At 43.8% G+C, this 24,876-nt stretch overlaps 1 protein-coding gene across 3 annotated transcripts in view; it reads right to left on the bottom strand.

The window, feature by feature from the left end:
• LOC144781703 (cytochrome P450 2C20-like) overlaps positions 1-24,876 on the bottom strand; it is a 497,936-nt gene that overhangs the window by 387,264 nt on the left and 85,796 nt on the right. The gene's annotated exons all lie outside the window — the stretch shown is intronic.

The raw sequence follows: 24,876 nt of genomic DNA, 5'->3' as shown, positions 1-24,876 counted from the left end.
AAGAGGACTGATGACGGCACATATAAAATGATTACACCCTGATATAGTCCTCCTCCAGGAGACCAACCTTAAAGGAACGAAGTGCGCTTTTATGGCGAGAAGAGCTTCTAAGGTACTGGCACATGCGGGATACACGGCTGGATCCCGGGGGGGTAGCTATTTTGATTAAAAAATCACTGCCTTTTTCAGTGACCCAGACCTGGACGGACCCCCAGAGGACTTACGTAGGGATGTCAGGAACATGGAGGTGGCAGAGGGTCACAATAGCCTCGATATACTCTCTCCCGAAATTCCAAGCCAGGACTCTCTCAGCATTGGCCGATGTCCTGCTGGACACACGGGGCACGTTACACATCATAGGTGGGGACTTTAAAAACATTATATCCATCCCCATGGACTGCTCAGGGAAGCGTGAAGATGGCTCCCAGACTACTCCCCTGGCCAGGGTTATGACCACACTAGGCCTGACAGACGTGTGGAGACGGCTGCACCCGGCTACCAGAAGCTACTCATATTACTCAGGGGCACATAGGCTACACTCCAGACTGGACTATGTCTTCCTCCCCAGACATGCACTTGCGGCTGGCGATGAGGCAGAGTATCTGGCAAGGGGCCTTTCGGAACATTCACCTCTTTTGGTTTGGCTGGGTGGGAGGCCTCGAGCCAGAGAAGGAGTTTGGAGACTGACGACATGGGATCTACAGAATAATGAGATAGTGCAGGGCCTGAGGGCTGTCACGAAAGTGTACTTTGCAGAAATCATGGGCTCAGTGCAGTCCGGAGTGACCGTATGGGAGGTTTACAAGACTGTACTCCGCGGCAGGGCTCAAAATCGAATATCCTGGGGGAAACGGAAAGCCCAGAAGGAGCTTAATACCCTGGAAACCCAAGTATTGGACCTGCAACGGTGGTACTTCTCGGGAGGGGACTCTCAGGTGCTTCGGCGCCTGACAGATACCCAAAAACAGTATAAAGCCTTAGCGACAGATGAAGCCAAAGCACAGGCGCTTGCGACCTTGCACAGGCTATATGACGTTGAGGACAAGTCCGGAAAACTGCTGACTGGGTTAAGCCATAAGGAAAGGGATGCCAGGTGGATTGAAGGGGTGGTGGATGGTCAGGGACAGATGCAGAAAGGAGATGCTCAGATCGTCCTGATGTTTGCTTCCTACTATCGGGACATTTATAAAGCCAGGGCATTGGGTGGGTCAGAAGAAATCAAGGACTACCTGTCTACTGTCCAAACCTCAGTCTTAATGGACAAGGACAAGGAGACCCTTGAAACTGACATAACGACCACTGAAATTAGAGAGGCAATAGCCAGACTCCGGCCAGGGAAGTCACCGGGTCCGAATGGACTCCCGGTGGAATTTTTAAAAAAAGCTGTAGATCTGCTGACGCCTCACTTCCTGGCACTCTTTAAAGACGCAGCCCAAGAGGGTCTCCTCCCGTTGGACCTGCGGATGGACACGATCGTACCTATATATAAGCAGGGCAGAACTCCTGAGGACTGCACGTCTTATAGACCAATCTCCCTTCTTAACGTGGAGGCTAAGCTCTTGGCGGCGGTCTTGGCCCTTCTTCTGTGTCAGGTGATTTCGAAGCCTGGTCCACCAGGACCAGACGGGATTCCTGCAAGACAGGGCGACTAGGCAAAATTTAAGACTAACACATAACTGGCTTATGGAGGTGAAGGGCGGAAGGAACCGCACATGTTCCTCTCTCTCCACGCTGAAAAAGCATTCAACGCTGTACACTGGCCCTTTTTGGAGGAGGCATTGGTCAAATTCGGCATGGGCCCCAATTTTAGGAAATGGGTGGGACTGCTCTATGCAGACTCTAGAGCCCGGGTGAAAGTGACCAGGATCCTATCTGAGGATTTCCCTGTCAGGAGGGGGACCCGGCAGGGATGCCCCCTGTCACCACTACTATTCGCCCTCACCATTGAAGTAGTGAGGGCCGGCAGACAGACGAGATACGGGGATTTCATATATCATAGGCCGACATGCAGGAAGAAAAAAGTTTGCTTTACGCGGATGATATTCTTTTATATGTGGCCCAACCGGCCATTACGGTCCCTCCACTGTTTATGCTCCTGTGTAGGTATGGCTCCTTCTCGGGATACACGATAAACTGCCATAAATCGGTCTTGTATAGCCCACGCGGGAAGGAGGAGTGGCCCCCTCTGCCTGCTGCCCTTCCGGTTACCCAGACGGGGTTTACATATTTGGGGATCTATCTAACAACGGACCGACACGTCTCCTACGAAACGAACATTCAGCGAATTTTGCAGATGATGCCCTTAGATGGAAGGCCCTCCCTCTCACAATCTTAGGCCGGGCTGCAATGTTTAAGATGATCACACTGCCCCGCTTCCTGTATGCCCTACAGAATGAGTACTTCCCCCTCCCCGGACAGACATTCAAGGTGATAAATGCGGAACTATGTTCTCTGCTGTGGTTAGGAAAACAACAGAGAATAGCTCTAGATACGTTACAGAGAAATCAATACAATAGGGGGATTTCCTTGCCAGATGTGGAAGCATATTATTGGGCTGAACACTTGGCACTGATAAATGAATGGCTCCACGCAGCTGCGGATCACCCGATATACAGGCTGGAAAGAGCCATCATGACACGTCACACTAGTCTCCACTATTTATATGGGGGGGCGGGAAAGAGGCAACTACTCCCGGCTACGCAGATAACTATTTAGATCTGGGACACGGTGACAAAGATGATGGGGTGGTCACACAAACCTACCAAACAGACACCAATATGGACCTGCACATGGTTAAAGGAGCTCCACAAACTCTGAGGTTTAAGGGGATGGGACGATATCGGGTCTCGACGCTGGGAGACCCGGTAGCGCAGAGAAAACGTAAACCCTATGGGACCCTGGTGGCAGAATATGGACTGGGCCCCACTCAGTTCCTCAAATACGAGCAACTGCACCATGCTTGGAGGGCTGAGATGGCACTCGCATTGCCAGAATATGCCCCACTGGAGGGTCGTCTGTTGCAAGAATGGGTACCCAGTAAACTAGTGTCATTGACGTCTAAGACTCTGAATAATAACACGCCGGACAGATGAGGGAAACTGAGAGCAACATGGGAACAGGACTTGGGCGAGATGGACACAATAGACTGGGAGGCCTTGATGCACCACAGAGAAGTTGCGATTAAATCCCGACTACGACTCATACAATATAAGATACTACACAGGGTATATTACAACAGGGCCAGACTGCACCACATGGGTCGAGGCAGTAACTCCTGTTGTCTTACATGTGGACACCTGCAGGGGGCCTTCGCCCATATTATCTGGGACTGACCTATTATACATGCCTACTGGACATATTGGGGAATTGAGTGAGGTGCTAGAGGCAGCGCTCCCAATGGAGCCAAAATGTGTTTTTACTTGGGATAACTACAGATGTAGATTTGAGCCGCCCACATTTGATCTTTGCGATGTTAATCAGGCATCAGGCATTCGTCAGGACCAATGAAATAAAGTGTAGTGATGAACCCCGGTGGTATGGGCGCGCTAAGGCCCACCCTAGCCTGAGGTTACTAGTGTTAGAAAGGACCCCTCTGGCAAGAGAGGGCTCATGCAGGTTCTAAGCGAGTACCTATCGTACAGGGTAGTGTACCCCCCTCCCAAGACCCATGGCGCTCTGATCTTTTGCACCTACTAATAAACTCGGTTCCACTCCAAAGTGACGGAATCTAAATATAATGTTTATAAAATCCTTTTTAACACTAGTAACCTCAGGCTAGGGAGGGCCTTAGCGCGCCCATACCACCGGGGTTCATCACTACACTTTATTTCATTGGTTCTGACGAATGCCTGATTAGCTACTCACACATAGGCAGAAACATGTTGACCACACAGCAGGGATAAAACTGGACTTTTAATTTTGGTCCTTTAACCTACACTTTTGTTAGTATTTATGTCCAATTGGCAAAACTAATAAATTACCTTTTCGACACAATTTTGACATTTTTAACTCACTTAATTCACACTTCACATTTCACAAAAACCAGCTCCACAGTAACCTGGCATTGCAGCACACTAGGGTGGCACTCGGCCACTCCTGGTGGGGCCCGATGATGAAGCATGTCACCAACTAGGTTGGTGAGTGAGGGCTTTTTGAATAACCTAATTTGGTTTTCCTCACAGGTAACCCTTACCGTGAGTGTCGCTACATGCCTGCCCTTGTCTAGTCTCTATTGGTATTACGCTCTTCTGTTGTTTCCTTGATTTCTCTCGAGGGGAGTAGGAGTGTGTGTTCCGTTCCCTTCCTCTCTTGTTGTTACAAGTATGTTGTACATTGCACATTTTGCAATGTTGAGCACAAATAATAGAAAAGCTGCTTTAAACTAATAGCTTTTGCTAGGTAAAAACTAATACAGAGTATTAGTATGGGGGAGATATACATAATGGCTTTTATTTCATAAATTAATATGTTGTGTTTATTTAGTTTTTGGGCGGAAAATAAAATGGATGCTTAAGAATCCAGCATGGCTGAGAATTGTTAGCAGTATGCTGAATGAGAGATGCATGCGCAGAAGAATGTGCCAGCTGCATGAACTGCCAAGTGCCTCAAGTGAAGACACATGGGTCAAGGCCACAATGACCTGTACACACCTGTCACCGTGCCAATGTACCAGTGTTTGTGGGAGAGTCATCCCTGCGTGCAATGTGAAAGCGGGAAGGACATGGACTGATAATATTTCTGCCTAAATGTTGCAATATTGTATTATTATTGATGGTGAAACATATGACTGTATTAAGCCTTAACTCTTCCTTTGTTAAAACTGGTATGAGTTGGATTTGCAATGAGAACAGGATGGTGAGACCCTCATGTCAGCTATTCTAACCAATCACAGTGCAAGTTTCTACTGAAACTGCAACATTATTAGTGTAGTCAGCCAAGAATTAGAATATAAATAATGACCCCTCAGGGGGCGTGTTGGGCATAGAGGAGAGATGAAAGGAATGAGCAAATCTTGCTCATATTTTTTTTCAGAGCGGCATAGGCTAGCCTTGCACGTCATATTTTTGGCAAGGCAGATCGCATTCCTCTGTGGTCTTGTGAAGGGAGGGCAGCCTCTCTGTGTAAGACACAGAGAGACAGATTGAACAGACCTGGGCAGGGAGATCAGCTGATGGAACAGGTTTAGATTAAGATGCTAAAACTCTAAGTTAGGGTTTGACTAACTAACTAATTTTGAAACGATTTATTTGTTTTATGCATTTATTTCTCTTTATGGGAGATTTGTGCCAATCAATAATTATTTATTAGCCGTGCAAAACTCACTCTTGCCTTATATTTTACTGAACTCTTTAAAGAAAGTTGACTGACATTTGATGCCTCATTCCCTTCCTTTATAAAATGCTTTGTATGCAACCTATAATATGCTCTGTGTTAATTCTATTTTCCTATTTTCAATTCTGTAACCTGATTTGATATTTGAGTAATGAATAAAGGGCAGAAGAACCTTAACTTTTAACTAGAAAATAAAACCTTTTAAAATACTCACAATTCTCTTTATTGGCTTAAATATTAACTGCATTTTGATTTTTCATGTTTATGTAAAGTCTCCTGAAGGTAATACATGGTGGCAAAGGTCCATCGCCTTTAAAGGGGTAAACTAGAGGTAAATGAAGTTTTGCATTGAGAAACTACTGTGAAATTACCACTGGATCAGTTTCTGGTAGCAGAGGTTAGGTTAACACCATCACCAAAAGGAGCATAGTTTAATTTAAAGCCTAAATAGCGATAGAAAATAATTGGTCAAGTTAGATAAATGTCCAGATTCTCAAAAGAATGTCCTGATTCCAATGTGCAGAACCTGAAGACTGGCAAAGCAGTACTGGAAGGTGATGCAAGAAGGCAATTGCTGGAGTGGTGTGACTATCAATAGTGTTGTGAAATGTTGTTAATGTGCTAGGATGTATTTTTGAAGTGTTAAAAATAGTAAGGGTTTTGACTGTTGGTAAAATGTTGCTAATTTTGAATTGATGGTTTTATTGATTATATTAGTATTTTCATAGGACAGAGCTTTTGATTTTTGATTATATGTTCTTAACATGAAAAATGAGTGTCTCATTTTATGTTGTCTGGTAATACAGGTACAGTGATACCTGGAAATCCCGGGAAGGAATAGCAGGTGGTAAATGGAAGCCACACTGCAGTGAGGTTACTCATCTGTTGGAATAGCACTGAGAAGCTACGCAGGGCTGGCAGTGTTAAATTAGGGACTATTTTCTGTGTAAAAGTGAGAGTGATTAATAGCAAAGAGTTCGCTGGTGAACCTTTGGTGTTATGTCACCTAGAAAGGGTAACCCTGAAGGAGTAGCAGGTTCTTCCGAGCTTGAGTGACAGCAAAGAGTTCACTGGTGAAACTTTGGTCTTACATAACGTAGAAAGAGTAACACCAAAGGAGTAGCTGGTTCTTCTGAGCTGGAGTGAAGGGTAAGTGGAAGGGATTTACTCGCAGCGTTTGAACAGTAAACTGAAGTTCTTCCTTTGTGAAGAGTAAGCAGAATGTGTTGCGCACCTTGAAAATAAATCTATCCTTTGTTTAGTGGAACAGACAGAGTAGTGAATGTTTTTATGTTGTTACTAACAGAAATTTGATTAAGATAACTCAGAAAAATATTGCAGTAAGATTTTGTTTGAGAAGGTCCGTAGTAGTAGTTAAACTGACTGACATTGAAACTGACATCATTGTAAAAAAATAAATTGCATTGAACTATTGCAGAAATGAAAATGTTTGAAGGTTTAAAGAATGTGTTGGGAGGTAAAGTGAAACATTTGCTTTTAATTGGTGATACTCCTGAAGAAACACCCATGCATTTTATGTCTGCCAATTTGGGACAAAATTCATGTATGTGGACTCACCAATGGTGCAAGATAACTGAAAAAGACTGTCCTTTGAGGTTTCCAAAATATGGTACTTTTGAATTGCAAATCATTGACAAATTAAGGGAAGTGTTTTGTGAAATAAAGACACCATCTAGAGCTAGACAATTTGAGGCTTGAAGCATGTGGGAAAAAGCAGCTAGAGACAAAGCAAGTGAGGATAAAGAGGTAAAGCATCAGATACAGGAGAAGGAAATTAAAGGTGACAAACATTTTCAAATACACAATGATTGAAGGGATGAAATATTGGATGCATTATTAACTAAGTGTCCACCAACTTATGTGGTTCCCATTAAACATATTGATAATATTGTACCAGTAAGTACTACAGTGGCTACTGCTTCTGTTAAACAGAGAGAAACACAGACTGGGAGAACTGTGCAGACATTTCATATTGACCCACTATCTGTTGATTCAGCACTGGCAGTGATACCTCCAGGTGTTCCTGCTTCAAATGTGACTGATTCCAATATTACAAACTGCAGATGCACAGGCAGTGCCTAGAAGAATTGTGACTGTCCCAATTACTATGGCCCCTATTCAAACGGTTCAAAGAGCTTCAGAAAGACTAATTATGTCAGGGTTTATTTTAGAAACTCAGAATTCACAAATCCTTGAACAGAAATGACCCCAGACAGTCCAAGCACTGAAAGGTGGGGGACAATGGTCTTTACAACACCAATAGCCCAGGATAAAATGAATATAGTGGAAGATGGGATTTTTCAAACCTGCTTTGAAGAAGCAGCAGTGATTAAAAAGATAAAAAGCATGGGGGAACAAATTAACTCAGACCCTGAAAAAGAAAAACAGCTTAGTGTTTTGAATTCAACATTTGAACATGAAGAAATTAATAATCCCTGCTGTTTAAATAATGAAAATGTGAACCAGTATCAGGAGAAATAATTAATTTCCCTGAGTAAGGAAACAGCTACATGTGCAGTAACTACACATGATAGACTGACTGATTTGGCTCAAAAATATGAAATTGGTGTTTCAGAAAGTTTTCCATTTCATAAGAATTTCAGGGTACATATGAATGATGAAGCAAATGAGAAAATGTGTTCTTCAAGAATGCAATTGCACATTGCAGAAATAATAACATATATTTTCAAATGCAATGGGTTTGAGAAATTGGTTAACAAGTGGGCAAGAAAACATGAGAAGAAAAAGAAACCACCCGACCTTGTTGAAGAAAATAATAAACAGGATGAGGGAGAAACGTTTTCTTACTCATTGAGAGAAAAGGTAGGAGAAGTGCATGTTCATGTGCCACGGACAAAAGTAAACTTGCAGCATTTCTGAACACATTCCCAAAATTGATAGACAAACTTATGCTGTGGTACCTAAAAGTTGATGGATTTGTTGAAATTTTAAAATTTTCTTTGACATTGCCATGCAAACTGAATTGTGGTTTGAATCTAACGTTGTTGTGCAAAGGCCAGGTGAGGAGACAATGAAAAGGGTTTACATGAATGCACCATCATTTTCTGTTGTTATGGAGAAAATCGTAGCAGTGATTACTTTCCTGAAGGGCAGAGTGCCAGCAAAGGACGTTAATTGGGTACAGATTAAAAGAACGCAGGATGGAAGTAGAGGTGTTTTGTTTTGTGCAAATTCAGGTATGGATGTTGCACTGCTGGAAAAGTATTATTTTGCCATCTTTATGACAGATTTGAGCATTGGAAGAAGAAATATAAGTTTAAACAGGATGCAGCAGTTGGAAATATGCAAAAACCAGAGAGAAATGCAGGTGCAAAATATGTCAGTTAAGCAAATGCAAATGTCAGTTCAGAAACAGGTACAAATGGCAGGAGTTTTTCAAGCTCAGATGCTCCTACAAAATATGGAAAATGCTCAAATTAATTTAAATCAGTTGCCCAGAACAAGTGTGAATTCATCCAGAAAAAAAATCAGAACCCATTTCACCTAGTTACTGTATACACAGGCCTCGCAGGAAAACAATGGTTATGCAAATAAACAGCACAGATTACTGTTCACCAGATAATGATAATTTTCAGATTCCTGAGCAGGATGTACATTTAAAAATGGCCCACGAGAAGCTGTAGCATTGTTTTCAGAAAGGACAGTTGAAAAATTACCTTCTGATTTGAAAGAAATAACAAACACAGAAATAAGAGAGCTCACAGAGAAGGATGCCAGATTAACAACATGTGCAGAACATGTCTTATTAAAATTAGAACCAGATGACATGTATTCAAGAACACCATCAGTTGCAGAACGTTTACCCATAATTGGAGATAAACTGAGTAAAGGATTTTTGATGGTATTGATTGGAAGTTTATGTAACCTTTTGATCACAGGTTCACCGAAACTAAATGAAAAGAACAGATTAGTGCAGGAGATTAATAGCATAACTTTTCCATGTTGTCCTGTGGTATCGAATCCGGCCAATATATTTTTTCACATTCCATGTGCTGAAGAATGGCTTACTGTTATTGATTTTTGTCAAGTTCATGTCACAGGCCCATTACATGAGAATAGTCAGGAGTACAGTAAAAAAAAGATGAATGTCTGGGACACATCATTTGAAGGGGAGGAAGAAAGGTGTCACCAGAGAGAGTGGAAATAATTACGCAGATGAATCCCCCTCAAATTCAGAAAGAAGTCAGGAAGTTTTTGGGAATGGTTGGCTGCTGTAGAGAGTGGTTACTAAACCTTTCCCTAGTGGCTAAGCCTTCACTAAGGCTGACACACAAGGATATGTCTGATCCGCTTCCATTGGACCACAATTGCACCAGAACATTCCTAGATTTGAAAGAGGAAAAGTGTTGCGCCCCGGCGCTAGGAATACAAGTTTATTTAAAAGAAAATACACCAATTTGCAGTGAGATGGAGGGCTGCCCTCTCCCAGTGCCTATTCAAAAACATGAATGTGTTCAAAGGTCTGTGATATATTTCCCAATGACCTTTGATGCCAACATCAATCAAACTGAATATGAATGTCTAGATGTCATGGCAATATGCACAAAGCTAAGAGCAGACTTTAAGGATGAACATCTGACTCAGCTCAACAATGTCCATTTTGTAGATGGCCCATGTTTGAAAGGTAATAATGACACATTAGGAGCAACACTTGCTGTGCTTTCTATACATGATGTTGTCAAGGCTTCATGGTGTTCAGTAGTTACCTCAGCCCAACATTTGAAATTGATTGCCCTTACCATAACATGCAGTATAGCTGCTCAAATGGGAGTCACTATTGTCATGAGAGAGAGAAATGCTAATTCAGTTGCATAATATTGTGTTCTGTTAGCCTATACATTCAATGGAATTTCCACAGGTGAATCAGAAAAGGATACTGTTTATCTCGAAAATGTTTCAGAAGCAGAACAACAGGGTTGTACCAGAACACATTTTGAGAAAAATGACAACTGCATAGTAGCAAATGTGTTATTGCAAAAACTGATGCCCAGGTAGAGATTGCCAGTTTCTCTGAAATCAGATCATAATGAGGTCTCAAAGATGATGTGTGCAGAACAACAGATTGGACAAAGATTGGATTGTAGCTATCTGCCTAAAGATGCAAGCATAATAAAGCAACACAAAGACAGTACAGAGTTTCGCTTTGCAAAATACTGTGTTTCAGCATCACTGAAGTGGCTTGAATCAAATGCACTTGTGAAAAACACAGATGAAAAGACTAACCATTGCTGTGAAGGTCTGACTGATGTGGAGCGTGCAGTTTCTCACCAGATTGCAGCAGCTACACAAGATCTGCATAATGGATGGTGCCAAAACTTTGATCTGAGAGATGCTGTGAAATGGAAAGACCTGTTCCAAATGATCCTGGCAAAGACTGTCGAGAAATGTGGTGGCCTTCCAAATTGGGTGCATGCCTCTCACACACGTATGGTCCTGTGTCCCCCTGATAAAAGAGCTCCTCTTTAAGAAGAGATGCCAGCAGTGGTCAAAAGCACACAGAAAAGGATTAGTCCAGCTGTAAGGGAACTCTCAGAGTCTGAAGCAATACTAGAGAAAACTGAAGTGGCACTGGAAAAGCAATAGGAGGAAACTGACTCAGATGAAAGCGATGTCAAAAGGGTGAAAGAGTCAGATGCAGCCTCTGAAGAAGAAATTAGTGCTGTGGGCCTACGAGTGGAAGTAGGAAAAAACTGGATTAAAGGGTATCCAAAATGTCTGCAGTGGTCCCATGAAAAATCATTGCACCCATAGCTGAAACATCTGAATCTGATCAAAGCGAAAGGCTTGGATTAAAAAAGTGCAAATAATTGATGGTGCTCTGTCAGAGTATCTCAGCACCTGGGTGGTCAAATTGCATGGAAAAATGACAGAATGCCATACTGTATGAGCCACACTGATGGCAAGCTGATGACATAGAGCAAAGAAATGCTGAAACAATAACTGAGAATTGTCAAGAGCTGAAGAGAAAAGAATCTTTGAATGATGAAAGAAAAAGAAGAAAGGAAAAAAAAGAGAACTGTTCTGTTGAATTTTCCTTTTAATATTTTAATTACTATTTTAGAGAAGACTAACAGTTCCAAGAAGCTACTTACAGAACTCAGCACTAACCATTTGAGCTTGGCTATATCTGATCTGATTACAGACAAAACATGTGTTGCCTTAGAAATAGAGGTAAAATTGTTATATGCTCAGCTTTTGCAATAAAAATGTCATCTGTGAAAATAAATAAGTGCGATGATTTACAAATCATTTGAGGTATCATGATTTGTTATCATCAAAGGGTGAGTTGATAGAGCTGTATTTTATAAAGATTAAACATCGCTCTGTTTTGTGTTTCAGACAGACTGCATTTAAAATGACATGCAGATTTTGGTGCACGTGAAAACACATGGCACATGAAACATGAAATGAGGCCTAGTCAAATGCTTTTTAAAAGTGTCACTTTTGGTGCATGCAAAGTGAAAGACATGAAATGAGGTCTGGTCAAATTGCTTTCAGTCTGAAATGCTTTCATTTAAAACCATGCTTAATTAATTAATCATGGGTGTTAATGTGTTGAGTTTAAATTTAACCTCACTATAGAATGTACATTTAATTTAGAGAATGTTTTTTTTAAACTTTTAAAGTAGCACGTACTTGTGCTGAATTAAAATGTGTTTTTGCAGTGTAGAAAAACTCATGATTTCAGTTTCCTCTTTAGGTTTGAAGGTAAGAATGAAATGTGTGTTCTCACCTCCCAGCTCCTTTCCCTTGTATTCTACACTCCCTGTTCCCGTCTCAAGAGACTTTGTTGCATATTTAGACAATACATATTCAATTCATAAGACATCTTCCTTATAATATGTATTAATTAATCAACCATGCACCAACACTACATGTGGGGCAAACACATTTTGCATGAAAAGCTATTTAAAACATTAGAGCATGTTGCTATGAGTATGTATTAATTGTTTGCGCTTTGAAAATTTGCACTAGGCATGTTTAGGCTATGTTGTACATTGCACATTTTGCAATGTTGTGCACAAATAATAGAAAAGCTGCTTTAAACTAATAGCTTTTGCTAGGTACTAACTAATACAGGGTACTAGAATGGGGGAGGGAAACATAATGGGTTTTATTTAATAAGTTAATATTCTTTTGTGTTTGTTTTGTTTTTGGGCCGAAAATAAAATGGATGCCTGAGTATCCAGCATGGCTGAGAATTGTTAGCAGCTTCCTGAATGAGAGACGCATGCGCAGAAGAATGTGCAAGTTACATGAACTGCCAAGTGCCTCAAGTGAAGGCACATGGGTCAAGGCCACATGAACTGTACACTCCTGTCACCGTGCCAATGTACCAGTTTTTGTGGGAGAGTGTCATCCCTGCGTGCGATGTGAAAGCGAGAAGGAAATGGACTGATAAAATTTTCTGCCTAAATGTTGCAATATTGTATAATTATTGATGGTGAAACATATGGCTGTATTAAGCCTTAACGCTTCCTTTGTTAAAACTGCTATGAGTTGAGAACAGGATGGTGAGACCCCCATGTCACCTATGCTAACTAATCACAGTGCGATTTTCTACTGAAACTGCAACATTATTAGTGTAGTCAGCCAAGAATTAGAGTATAAATAATACCCCCTTAGAAGGCGTGTCGGGCTTAGAGGAGAGATGCAAGGAGGGAGCAGATCTGACCAGACATCATATGGATTAGGTACGTAAAGGTTGTGGGTGCAGCCTGGGAGGAGATTGCGTCCGAGGAGAGACAGAGGGAGGAGGGGTCTTGCGCATATTTTTTTCAGAGAGGCATTGGCTAGTCTTGCATATCATATTTTTGGGAAGGCAGATCACATTCCTCTGTGGTCTTGTGAAGGTAGGGCAGCCTCTCTGTGTGAGACACAGAGACACAGATCAACAGACCTAGGCAGAGAGAGCAGCTGATGGAACAGGTTTAGATTTAGATGCTAAAACTCTGCGTTAATGCTTTGACTAACTAACTAGCTTTGAAAATATGTATTTGTCTTATGCATTAATTTCTCTTTATGGTAGATTTTTGCCAATTAATAATTATTGATTAGCCGTGCAAAACTCACTCTTGAATTATATTTTTCCGAACTCTTTAAAGAATGTTGACTGACATTTGATGCCTCATTCCCTTCCTTTATGGAATGCCTTGTATTCAATTTGTAATATGTATTGTATTAATTCTATTTTTCCTATTTTCAATTCTGTAACCTGATTAATATTTGACTAATGAATAAAGGGTCAGAGAACCTTAATTTTTAACTAGAAAATGAAACCCTTTAAAAATACTCACAACTCTCCTTATTGGCTTAAATATTAATTGTATTTTGATTTTTCATGTTTATATAAAGTCTCCTGAAAGTGATTCACGGTGGCAAAGATCCATCATCTTTAAAGCGGTAAACTAGAGGCAAATGAGTTCTTGCATTAAGAAAATACCGTTAAATTACCGCTGGATCACACCTAAAATTCAAGGATAGTGACATGTTTTTTCAATATTCTAATTCAGCAGCAGCCGACTAATATTATTGCTGATAATCTTTGTGACCCCCGGCATTTCTTGTATGTGAGGTCCTATTTTGATCTGAAAGAAACTCTTTATATGGATGTTGCATGGTGGTGAAAAACAAACATTTCTCTACCAAATGTCTGTAAAAGACTCCAATATACCACATACATTAAAAATAAATTAAAGGAAAACATTATTTAAAAAATATGTTAGATTTATTCAAGGTCATCATGGCAAGAAAAGAGCAGGCTCTATCAGGGGGCCCATGAAAGGCCAGGTACCTGGGGCAGGGCCCACTTTGCCCATGCCTCAAAATGTCTCTGAATGCACAACTCTCTCACTATTGCTTCACTTGCTACTCAATCTCTCTCTGTCTTACTACCTAACATCTTAATTTCTGCTTTCCAATTAGCATCACCATGTGCTCATTGTTTTACCTCTCCACCTACCTTTCACTTTCAGCCCTCATCAGCCAGGATAGCTTGACTCCAGTGCATGGAGAGCACGGGACCCACGTCAGGGCATACCCGTCCCACTCGGGGTGACAAATGCAAAAAAAACAATTGATGGACAGAATGTAGGACAATGTCATACATTCACCCCAGTACAGCGATCTGGGCCTAAATCCATGATTTGCATATAGCTGTGTCTGAAATGGGATGGCAAAGTGAGCTAAAGAATGATGATGGATTCAACCGAGATCTGTGACTGGGGTTGAGTGTTTGAACAGTTTCAGCACTCCGTCCATCATCTCCTTGTGTTTGCTTTGTTCACCCTAAGTTGGCAGGGTATGCCCAGATGTGGGTCCCTTAGTCACTTTGCCACTGGATTCAAGCTAGCCTGGCTGAAGAGGGCAGTTAGCCCGAAACCGGCCCCAGGATGCTTGTTTCCAGTCCAGGGAAGACATGGCTTGGCAGTTCGGGCTGGACTGTTCCCATGAGGCACAGGGTCAAGACTGATATGCATATAGCTGTGTCTGAACTGGGATGACAAAGTGAGCTAAAGAATAATGATGGACTCAACCCAGATCTGTGACTGGAGTGAGTGTTTGAAAAGTTTCAGCACTCCGTCCATTATCTCCTTGTCTTTGCTTTGTTCGCCCTAAGTTGGCAGATTATGCCCAGACGTGGGTCCGTTGCTCACTTTGTTACTGGATTCAAGCTAGCCTGGCTGATGAGGGCTGAAAGCCCGAAACCGGTCCTAGGATGCTTGTTTCCAGTCCAGGGAGGACCTGGCCTGGCAGTTCTGGCTGGACTGTTCCCATTGGGCACAGGGCCAAGACTGATTTGCATATGGCTGGGTCCAAACTGGAATGGCATGGTGAGCAAATAAACAATGGATTTAGGCCCAGATCTCTGTACTGGGGTGAATGTGTGACATTGTTCTGCATTCTGTCCATCGATTGTTCTTTTTGCATTTATAATTATGGGTATTCATATGGGAGCCCTTTTTATGGATAGGGAAAATAATTCCCTTTAACATTCTCTTGTACTTTACCCTTGCTATAGTAGGCAGCAAATAAGAATTTTCACCATAACTCTGAGTTCTGCATTAGTATCACAATGGGTGAGCAATCCCCTATTTGGACTATAGCTGTTCTTACAGCTTTAACATGCTTCTCTATTAAAAGTGAAGAAGAATACTGAATAAAGAAAGAAGTTCATTCACTTTCATTTCTGTTAAAGACTGTACTGAACTGGAGGAGTACTAAGTGAGAAGATAGTCCAGTTTTCTTCAATAGTAGAGACTGCTGTATTCTGACCTTTTGCAGAAAGTTATCCAACACTGCATAGTGGTTTGGGAAGAATCTTGTAGAAAAATGTCTCTTTTTGCATAATCATCCCCATTTTCTGTGGCCTGATGCTGCTGTATTTTTTTACTCTATGCCCTGGACCCTGCTAGCCAGGCCCCAGTGCATGTGCTGTGGCAACCAGAACATGTTGAACATGACCATACTCCTAACTGGCATATTAAACTGACCTATAAATCTTTAAAACATATTACAAAGTGTTCCTGGGCCTATAAATTAAATGGTCTTAGTAGCCTGTAGTAGCCATTGTGTCTCTGATAACAGTGACAGTGCAAACACAGTTGAAGCCCTACCACCGTAGCCTTTAGTTTTAAAACCTCAAATTCAACATGTCAAAATAACCGCTTATGATAGGTCCTAACCCCCGCCCCCCTTTTAAATATTATGAGTCACACTTAAGTTGTCCTTATGGTCCAATTGGCAGTAGGCATGGTATTGAAAAGAAGGACCTGATAAGTTAAGGTTAAACATGTCCTTACAGTAAAGAGCCACAAAAACTATGTTTACTGTAGCAGGATTAGCTGTTCCATAAGAAAGCATTGTCATACAATATTAAATGTAATAATGATATCACCGGCTAGCAAATACCTCCAAAAATTATTTTTTATGAATTTTTAAAGTATTCATTACAATCCTAATTTACTGGTGAAGTTTAATTTGTATTACTAATGTTGGTAGTGGTACTTAGAAAGTTACCTTTTTCCTGCCTAAAGCATCTAGAAGTCCTTTTGTCACCTGTCAGCTGAATAGCATCCTTGGTGAGGTGTGAACTAGTTCCCAGTTCTGAGACAAAGGTCTTGAGTGTGGGGAGGTGTGCAGTTTTCTGGCAGGATGGCCATCTCTGCTGTGTCCAGGACATTATTTAGCTTCACATAGGCCTACCTTGTTACAGGCAAATGTTAGCTGACACCTGGGCAGGACACTCATTTGTCTACCTAGTTAGACAAGTACTGATCCAAGTGGAGAGGAGCTGCCCCAGAACTGTTTGAAGTGACCACAGAGGAGGGATTTCTCATTTCACTTGCCACTACTGGGGGCTGGCACAGGAGCTCTGCGCAGAGGAAGAAAATGTCTGTTATCTTGGTTTTAGGTAGAGAGGGCCACTGTGGGATTGTTTGCAGTAGGGCACACAGGAACTGCTGCTAAGTTGGGTAGGGCTACCCATGGGAACATTTTCCTTCTTGGTTAGGGAGGGTCCAGGAGTCAGACTCACCCACAAGCTAGTGCCAGGCATAAATGTGGCATTCCTGAGCAACCTCGTTAGAGCAATAACCTGTGAAATACAGAAGAAGGACTGCATCGGTTGTTACACATTCCCACCGCCTCACTGATCACCTTAGAAAACACTACCTACTCAGGGAAACAGGTTTACAACGCTGTCATCACATCGCATAACTATTACAATGCAGTCGTTACTAAGAATGCGTTGTTAGAACGCGATGCCTTTACATCGCAAGTCATTGGATTAACTTGCTGTAGGGAGCGCTCTAACCTAAGGAATAGTATAATTTACTATTCTAACACCTTCCCTACTGTTGGGCAGGCTGGAGTTGGAATAGTAAATTATACTATTCATATGTCCAGAGCGTCCCCTACAGCAAGTATATCTAATGACTTGTGATGTAAAGGTATCACGTTCTAACAACGCGGTTGCTGTAACGACCACATTGTAATAGAACGCGATGTTATGGTATGCGATTTAACATGGTGTATTCCCTACTCTGAAGAGTAAAATGGGCAACCCAAACTACCCTTGAGGGCTCAGGCAGAGTAAAATGGTAGAGTAAGTGTACCTTCAAGTGATTTATTTAGAGATTTTACTAATTTATATGGAGATTTCAAGGCCAAACAAATGATTACCTTGTAAGTTAATTTCTTTCAGCAAATGCTTTTAGTACTCAGTTATGTTATCTCAAAAATCAGAATCATAGAAATCATACAGAATATGAATCATTAGTTCAAGAATGTGTAAAGAACTAGAACAGAAGCGGGTGTATATAGAAAAACATTAACTTTTTATCTTTAGTAATGAAAAAATAGAGACCAAAACGTCGACCTACGCTTTTTCTTCTGGAATCTGTTTCATTTCTGTTAAGAAGAAAAGTGTTGGCAATTGTTACAGGGAAGGCTTTGAATTTTTATATTATTTCCTTCTTGTTACATTGTCTGTATTTTTAGGTACCCTAAATCTAAAGATAAAAAGTAAATGTTTTTCTATATACACCCGCTTCTGTTCTTTACACATTCTTGCACTAATGATTTATATTCTGTATGATTTCTATGATTCTGATTCACGAGATAACATAACTGAGTACTAAAAGCATTTGCTGGAAGAAATTAACTTACAAGGTAATCATTTGTTTTTTCCTTGAAATTTCCCTATCCATTAGTAAAATCTCTAAAGAAATCCCTTGAAGGCACACTTATTCTACCATATTCCCTACTCAACATCATGCAGTTCAGATTCAGACCATCTTACAGAACCAGCACTCTTCATCACCACAGATGACACCTACATGATTCTTGACAGAGGAGACAGAGTACCCCTCATACTCCTAGACACCACTCCAGCATTTCCGATTTCTTTCTGGTGTGGCACAGTACATAATCCTATGAATAGTTCCTGAACAACTGATGGACTGACCCCTCTTTGCCTCAGGGCCCTGGACTGTCTGCTGACAGTAATACCTTCCTATTTAATGCGCAGAGCGGGGAGGCATATCTGCCTCCACAGTCATCTGCCTATCTGAGGTTGCATGTGCTGTATTATCCCTGATGTGCAAGGGGGCCCTGGGTGCCTCCATATTCCTTTCTTGGGTGTGATCATTCAACACTTCTGCTACCCATAGTAGCTCTTGCTTTGTGGCCCCCTGAGAAATGTAGTGCCAGGAGATGCATGCCCCTTTGGGGCATGGACTACTGGGCCCAAGACTCTACCTGAAAGGGAGCTTTTCTGAGGGGTGGGCTCCTCGCCCTCGGGGTGCCTTCACCCATCATTCTGTCTCCTTGAACCCCCATCCCAAGGTGGAGACAAAACATTTGGTGGCTGGGCCAAGCTATTACAGGTCAAATGTCCTGCAATCAGCGAATGACTAAATTGAAGAGTATGGGAAACTACGAGGTTCAAGGGATAGTGGTTTGGGGCTCTCGTCCTGGGTTGAGGGCCGGTCTCTTCTGGGGCTTGCCACACCACTGGACTCCTCACAGTCGGTGATTAACAAAAGTAGCAACATGACCAAAGATTAAGAACCCAAGCCCTCCAGACAGGGCAAAATGGACCACTATGTGAAAGTGGTGATCCCCTTGGCAGAAACAGATCCAATCGCCCGACCATGCCGGGTAATGCAGCCCTGGTACTGGCAATCCAATTCAATCCACCAGAGAGGCTTTGGAAGGGAGGATCGGAGAAGTACGGTTGGAAGTATCCCTCATATGGCAACACTTATGGAACATATCCGAAAGGGTCACCACAGCAATTACTAGAATTTCGGAGGTGGAAGACGTAACCAGCAGACAATGGAGGGACGTATCGGAAGTTAGCACTATGGCAAAGGACCTGTACTGGAGGTTGGAGGATGCAGAAAATCATGCTCGAAGGAACAATCTACGCTTTCTGGGTTTCCTGGAGGGGGTTGAGGGTCCCAGTTGGGGGCATTTCTGAACAAATGGTTACAGGCCTCCCTTCCATCGGAACAGTTCTCCCCCTGCTTTTTGAATGCTGGATGACCTCCGGGTGCCCCTCAGACTGATCATTGCTAGATTTCTGAACTTCTTGGATGGTGACATAATGCTGAGAGTAGTTCGCCGCATGGTAGAGATCCACTATGTTCCCAGATTACTCCTGAGAGTTGCAGAAGCAGTGACGCACGTTCAACTCTGTGAAAGCAAAATTAAAAGCCCTCCAACTTGACTATATGTTGTTGTTTCTGACGAAGCTCAAGGTCATAGTCCAGGGCAAGATGTTTTTCTTCCACTCCTCAGGGGAGTCTTGGGATTGGTTAGGGGAGTGCCCACCCGTGAGGATGGGGCAGACAATCCGTAGGGGTGCCCCCTGTCTGGAGGTAGCAACACCTAAGACATGCCAGCCCGCGCAGAAGAGACAGAGCCAGGCAGATCGGCTTTGGTGCGCGGATACCGTGGACAGGGTGGGGATGAGAGAGAAGACAGGGCTGTCCTCGGACACCAAGGGACAGGCACCCCTGATCCTGAAAAAGTCAAAACATGCCCAAGAACCAAGTGGCCAGACTCCGGCTGTCCTGGAAATGGGACCTGTCCTCGGACACAGATGGCTCACACCCGTTCGTTAAAGAGATTGCAAGCCTAGAACAAAAACAAAAAAGCACAGCCTCCCCTGTGAGAAATGGCACAATGGAACAAGGTGTACTTGGCAGCCAAATGGTGGTACTGAGCTAAAAACAAAGATAAGGAAGATGGCTGGAACACCTCTGCCACCCCTCCAAAGCTCTCAGACGTTTCTGGGAGAGTGCCTGTACTCTATTTTTCTGTTTTCTTTTCTTTCTCTTCTTCTTCTTATGGTTCTAAGTTAACCATTATTGTTCTTAATATTGGGAAGTTGTGAGCAATTGATGGACAGAGGGCTACAGACCTCTCATACTCTTCCATACATGCTTTGAATCGAGGTTTTTGTACAGTGCAGGGGGGAGCTACTGGGGGGTGGAGTGGGGTATACTTTTGGGAGTTTACAAAGTTTGTTTGATTCTTTTTGAAAGTATGGGGTCACGATAGTGCTTCACTACGGGTGCACACAGACACACAGAGCTACATCTTTTGATTCCTCCCAGATGGCACCACACAACTCATTATGACCTCCTTGCTGCAGAGAGAATTTAGTATACACCTGACCCAATTTCTAAACTATGTACAACTGAGACACACCGAGTTGGAAGAGGTAGAGTTACTTGAATTCACCCCATTAAAGGATTGAATTCTACTAAGTGAACTAGGAAAGGGAGCAATCTCCACCATGTGCAAAACGATCCACAAAAACATGCCAGATACCCTGGGCCAGCTGCGTAGGAGGTGGCAACAGGATGTGGGAGAATTTGAAAACATAGACCGGAAGTTGGCACTGATGCATCCGCGGGAAGTTGCTAGAAAGTCACGCCTATGCCTGATACAGTTCAAAATTCTCCACAGACTTTATTATGATCACCGTAAACTACACACTCATGGGAGGACATCTGCTCCAAACTGCTAGCGCAGTGAGGATGTTGTAGTAACCTTTATTCACATGACCTGGGAGTGTCTCCGCATAAGACCGTACTGGACAGGAATCTTCCAGGAGCTTTCTACCATTTTGGAGGATTTGCTTCCGCTTGTACTGTTTAGGTCGAGCCTGTGCAGCGCATGCAGCGCATGAGCTGTCTCAGCGAGACCTGAAGTAATGTGAATGTTGGCTGAAACTTCCTCTAATTTGTTCTTCTGCTTGTGATTGGTTTACTTGGGCCACTGCTGTTGTTTCTGTGCTTTCTGTTGGCTGTTGATGGTAGAGTTACTTCCTTGTAGTCCTGAAGCAGTGGCGCCTAAGTACAGTTTCCATCCGCTCTGCTTGCACTTCCTTTAATTGAAGTGCAATGTGCCATCTGTAGCCTGCGTCTGTAACTGGGGACTCTCCTGTTGCCGCCGCTCTTGCTGCAGTCATAAATCACTGTAGCTGCTTTCTTGTGCCATCTTCCCTGGCGTTCATTCTCCTGCGTGTCCCCAGACACGGTGATAATTAAAAGCGAGGAGCGGCCTGTTGTTTTCACCTCCTCTACCCCGTCCCCCTCCCGTTGTCCGCGCCTTCTCATTGGCAACTCCTCTTCGCTTATCTCACGCGCGTTTATAGTTTTTTTTTTACTATAGCAATCGCTTTCAGTGCTGCTTGTATTTTTTGGATCCATTTCAAGGCAAAACAACTTGCTGATTGCTGAACGCGATGTCATAACCGAAGCTCCGCTTCTTTTTTAGCTTTTGTCAATTGCCTGGCTGTCAGATTTGCTTCCCACCCACTCCCTTTTTATCATTACGTATTTCCTGTGCCTGCCTCTGTGTTGCTCGAGCGTCAAAGACCCCGGGATTGGATGCTCGTAAATAGCCGCCGGGGGTCCAACGAATGCCCAACGGGGATGACTGGTCATGAGATAGTGTAGTAGTTAGCCTACAGAGGGCACTGGAAGGAGATTGCTAAGTAGGTCTCTAAATAGCGTCGAACGCATGAAGGAGACAATTAGTGACAGGCCCATAGAGGTAAGGCTTGGTTAGGAACAGGACGCCTAGTTAGATAGCTTGGTCGGCATACACAGGCAGGTGATTCCAGCAGGGCTTAGCTAAGCTTGTGACAGGCAGGGGCTGGCAACCAAGGTGATTATTTAGGTTGCAAGCATGCACCAGGAGATGGGGCCCAAGCCCACCCAAGACAGATAATACACCTGCGCTAGAGCCAGGCGCTACGCTGTGGTGGTAGCTGCTAGTTGATTGTGGGTGGCGGTGCAATGACCTGTGGAGAACGTGGGGTCAACAGAATTTGGCCACAAGGATTGCAGAAGGTTGTTCTGGTGTTCCGACTGCCCAGAAAGGGATGAGTGTTTTGCATTCAGGTGTCGCCCCCCCTTTTCAAATATCAAGGACACCCGTTTCTAAGTCTCTTATTCCATGGCAGAGTAGTCCCCAAGGTGGGATATGGCCATTTTGTGCCCCGCCTGGGCAGGGACAGCCGCGCTCACCAGCTGGAGCCGGTAAGGGAGATAGGAGTTGGACATATAGACTGGGGGTGCGGAGCCCATCCCCCTCACTAGGCCAGGGTAAGGAGCCTTAAAAGCGACGGGCTAGGGCTCCTTAGGGCTGAAGGGGGTGAAACAGCTTCGGCAGGGACACAGATGGGTCCCCCGCAAATCGTCCAAAAGGTCTATAGCTAAACATGTGACCCACTAGCGTGTAGTTCAACGCCTTACTGGTACAAGTATAAAGGGCCACAGGTGGATAACAGGGCCATCTGCAGGTTGGTACTTCGCGATATGTGCAGGGTCTAAGGATGGACACCTCACAATTATTCCCTCTCACCTGCGGTGACACATGGGCACCAGGGATAATTTGAACATAATTACGAAGTTGTCTGGTCGAAGTTGGGATGGATAAAGTCCTCCTTGAGGCGCGCGAGGCACTGAAGCTGCTGGATGGAAGTAGGTAACTCTGAGGTGGGGGGCTCTGTCATCGACGGCAGCCTCCTCCAGAGCTGTGGCAGAGTTACAGGGCGATCTGGAGGCAGACGGGTACAGTAAGGGTACCTCTGCGGCAGACTGGTACAGTAAGGGTACCTCTGCCTGGCACAGTAAGGGTGCCTGAGCCAAAGACCTGGAGCTGCAGGAGGTTCAGGGAAAACCGCGACGGCGCCCCGTTAGTCCTCGGGCAGTTGGGGGGCCTTACCAACCGGGGGTGTGCCATACCGCTCCGCCCTGAAAGGGGCCGGAGTATAAGACGCGATCACGTGATCCGGAAAGGGATCTACGAAGGTCCTGCACTGTCTGGGCGTTGACCCACCGTGCTGGCTGGCTCATTAGGCAGGCGGGGCGGCGAGGGGCTGCCGCCTCGATCGCCCGTAAGATAACCCATGAACGTCATACTGTGTTGTATGAAAATAAACCTGCAGCAGTTCTCACCCATAAACAATGTGTGCTGTGTAGTCATTATATGGTCAAAATGTGTAATATGTTTGGTGGGAGCGGATGACGGTGTGGGCACTATGGAGCCGCCACTGTCCAGAGGATAACCAAACCGGGAGAGGTGAGGCCTGTTGTGCAGGTCTGTTCTGGTGACTGAAAAAACAGGTGAACAGGCAGATAGGGAATCTGTTCACTGTCGTATCCAGCTTTCCACCCGGAGGGGGCCTAGGGCGGATGAGGAATGTATTGTACCCCACTGGGGCACCCCGGCTTTCTTTGCTCACTTGTAGTCAGTCTCAAGGTCCCCGTTGTTTCTCGACTCTGTTGGCGGCACAGCATTAGTCGTCTTTCAGCGGGGATGGGATGAACTGAGCTAGGGACGTCTCACCTGACGCCAGGTATTTGGGTCTGCGGTCTCGCCCTGGCCTCACGAGTACGGTGGGAGACTGAAGCTTGCTCTGCCTGGGCAGTGGTCTCATCCTGATGGAAGTGCTTACCTGCCAGCTCAGCTTAGGAGGATGTGAGGTTGAGTGTGGGTATTCGAAGGACGGGGTCGTCTTTTAAGTGTCATCTGCTTCTGGTGGGCAGGGATTTTGTATTTTAGCAGTCCTTCAAGCTACGACAGAAAGAGTGGTCTGTGTAGTCGGTTATAGACGAAGGGCATATACCTCCTAAGTTTGGGAAGCAGCGTAGACTTGCTAGCATTCCCTGGCGGGTAGGAGTAGACGTGGTCATCCCTGATAGTTTTCCTATAGCATCTCACTAGCCAGGTATCTGTTAACTCAGTAAGCACGTACACACACCGGCTCTTTATAAACAGAAGCAGGTGCGTACTAACATGCTTACTCTACCCCTTGAGATGGGATGAGTGTTAAAAAGCCAGGTCCTCAGGAGTTTCTCAGGATTCAGTTGCTCCATCAGTGTACTGAACCGCAACGTTATTTTCCATTTCTAGAGTAGTGGCATGGATACGTTTGAGTCTGTGTGCTGTTTCGACTCAGTTTGTAGTAATTGATGTTCAGTGTTGGCTTGTGACTTGACCAGTGCTTCTTGTGTGCCGGTAATTGCCCAAGAGTTAGTTTCGCCATCAGACTTTGACCCTCAGCAAAAGAGATGCTGAAAGGTGAAAATAATTGGGATGGGTAAGATGCGAATGAGCGAGAAAAGGAGACTGGAAGTGGTGAAAAACAAGATAGCCGTAGTATTTGGCGAGATTATTATTATTATTTTTTTACAAAAACCTGTGACCTGCCCACACTTTTTTATGAGTTAAGCAGTGTTAGGAAGCAGCCATGTCTTTACTACCGTGTGGTGGTGCTGCAGGGCTCCTGGCCCAGTTTTCCCCTTTTTTTCCCCGTTATGACTACCTGTAAATATTGGGTATTACAGCTACTCGGCTCTATAATACCCATGTGATTGATTGACTAGGGAGAATGAAAGGCCTGCTCAACTTCTGCAGGATTCGAATATGTGCGATCTAGAAGGAAAAGTGCTAGAATTTTTTTTCCCTAGAAACCCT

The sequence above is a fragment of the Lissotriton helveticus genome, chromosome 9 (assembly GCF_964261635.1).
Source record: "Lissotriton helveticus chromosome 9, aLisHel1.1, whole genome shotgun sequence".
Taxonomy (NCBI): Eukaryota; Metazoa; Chordata; class Amphibia; order Caudata; family Salamandridae; genus Lissotriton; species Lissotriton helveticus.
Note: the sequence above shows the minus strand (reverse complement) of the source record. Positions and strands in the feature narration are given on the sequence as shown.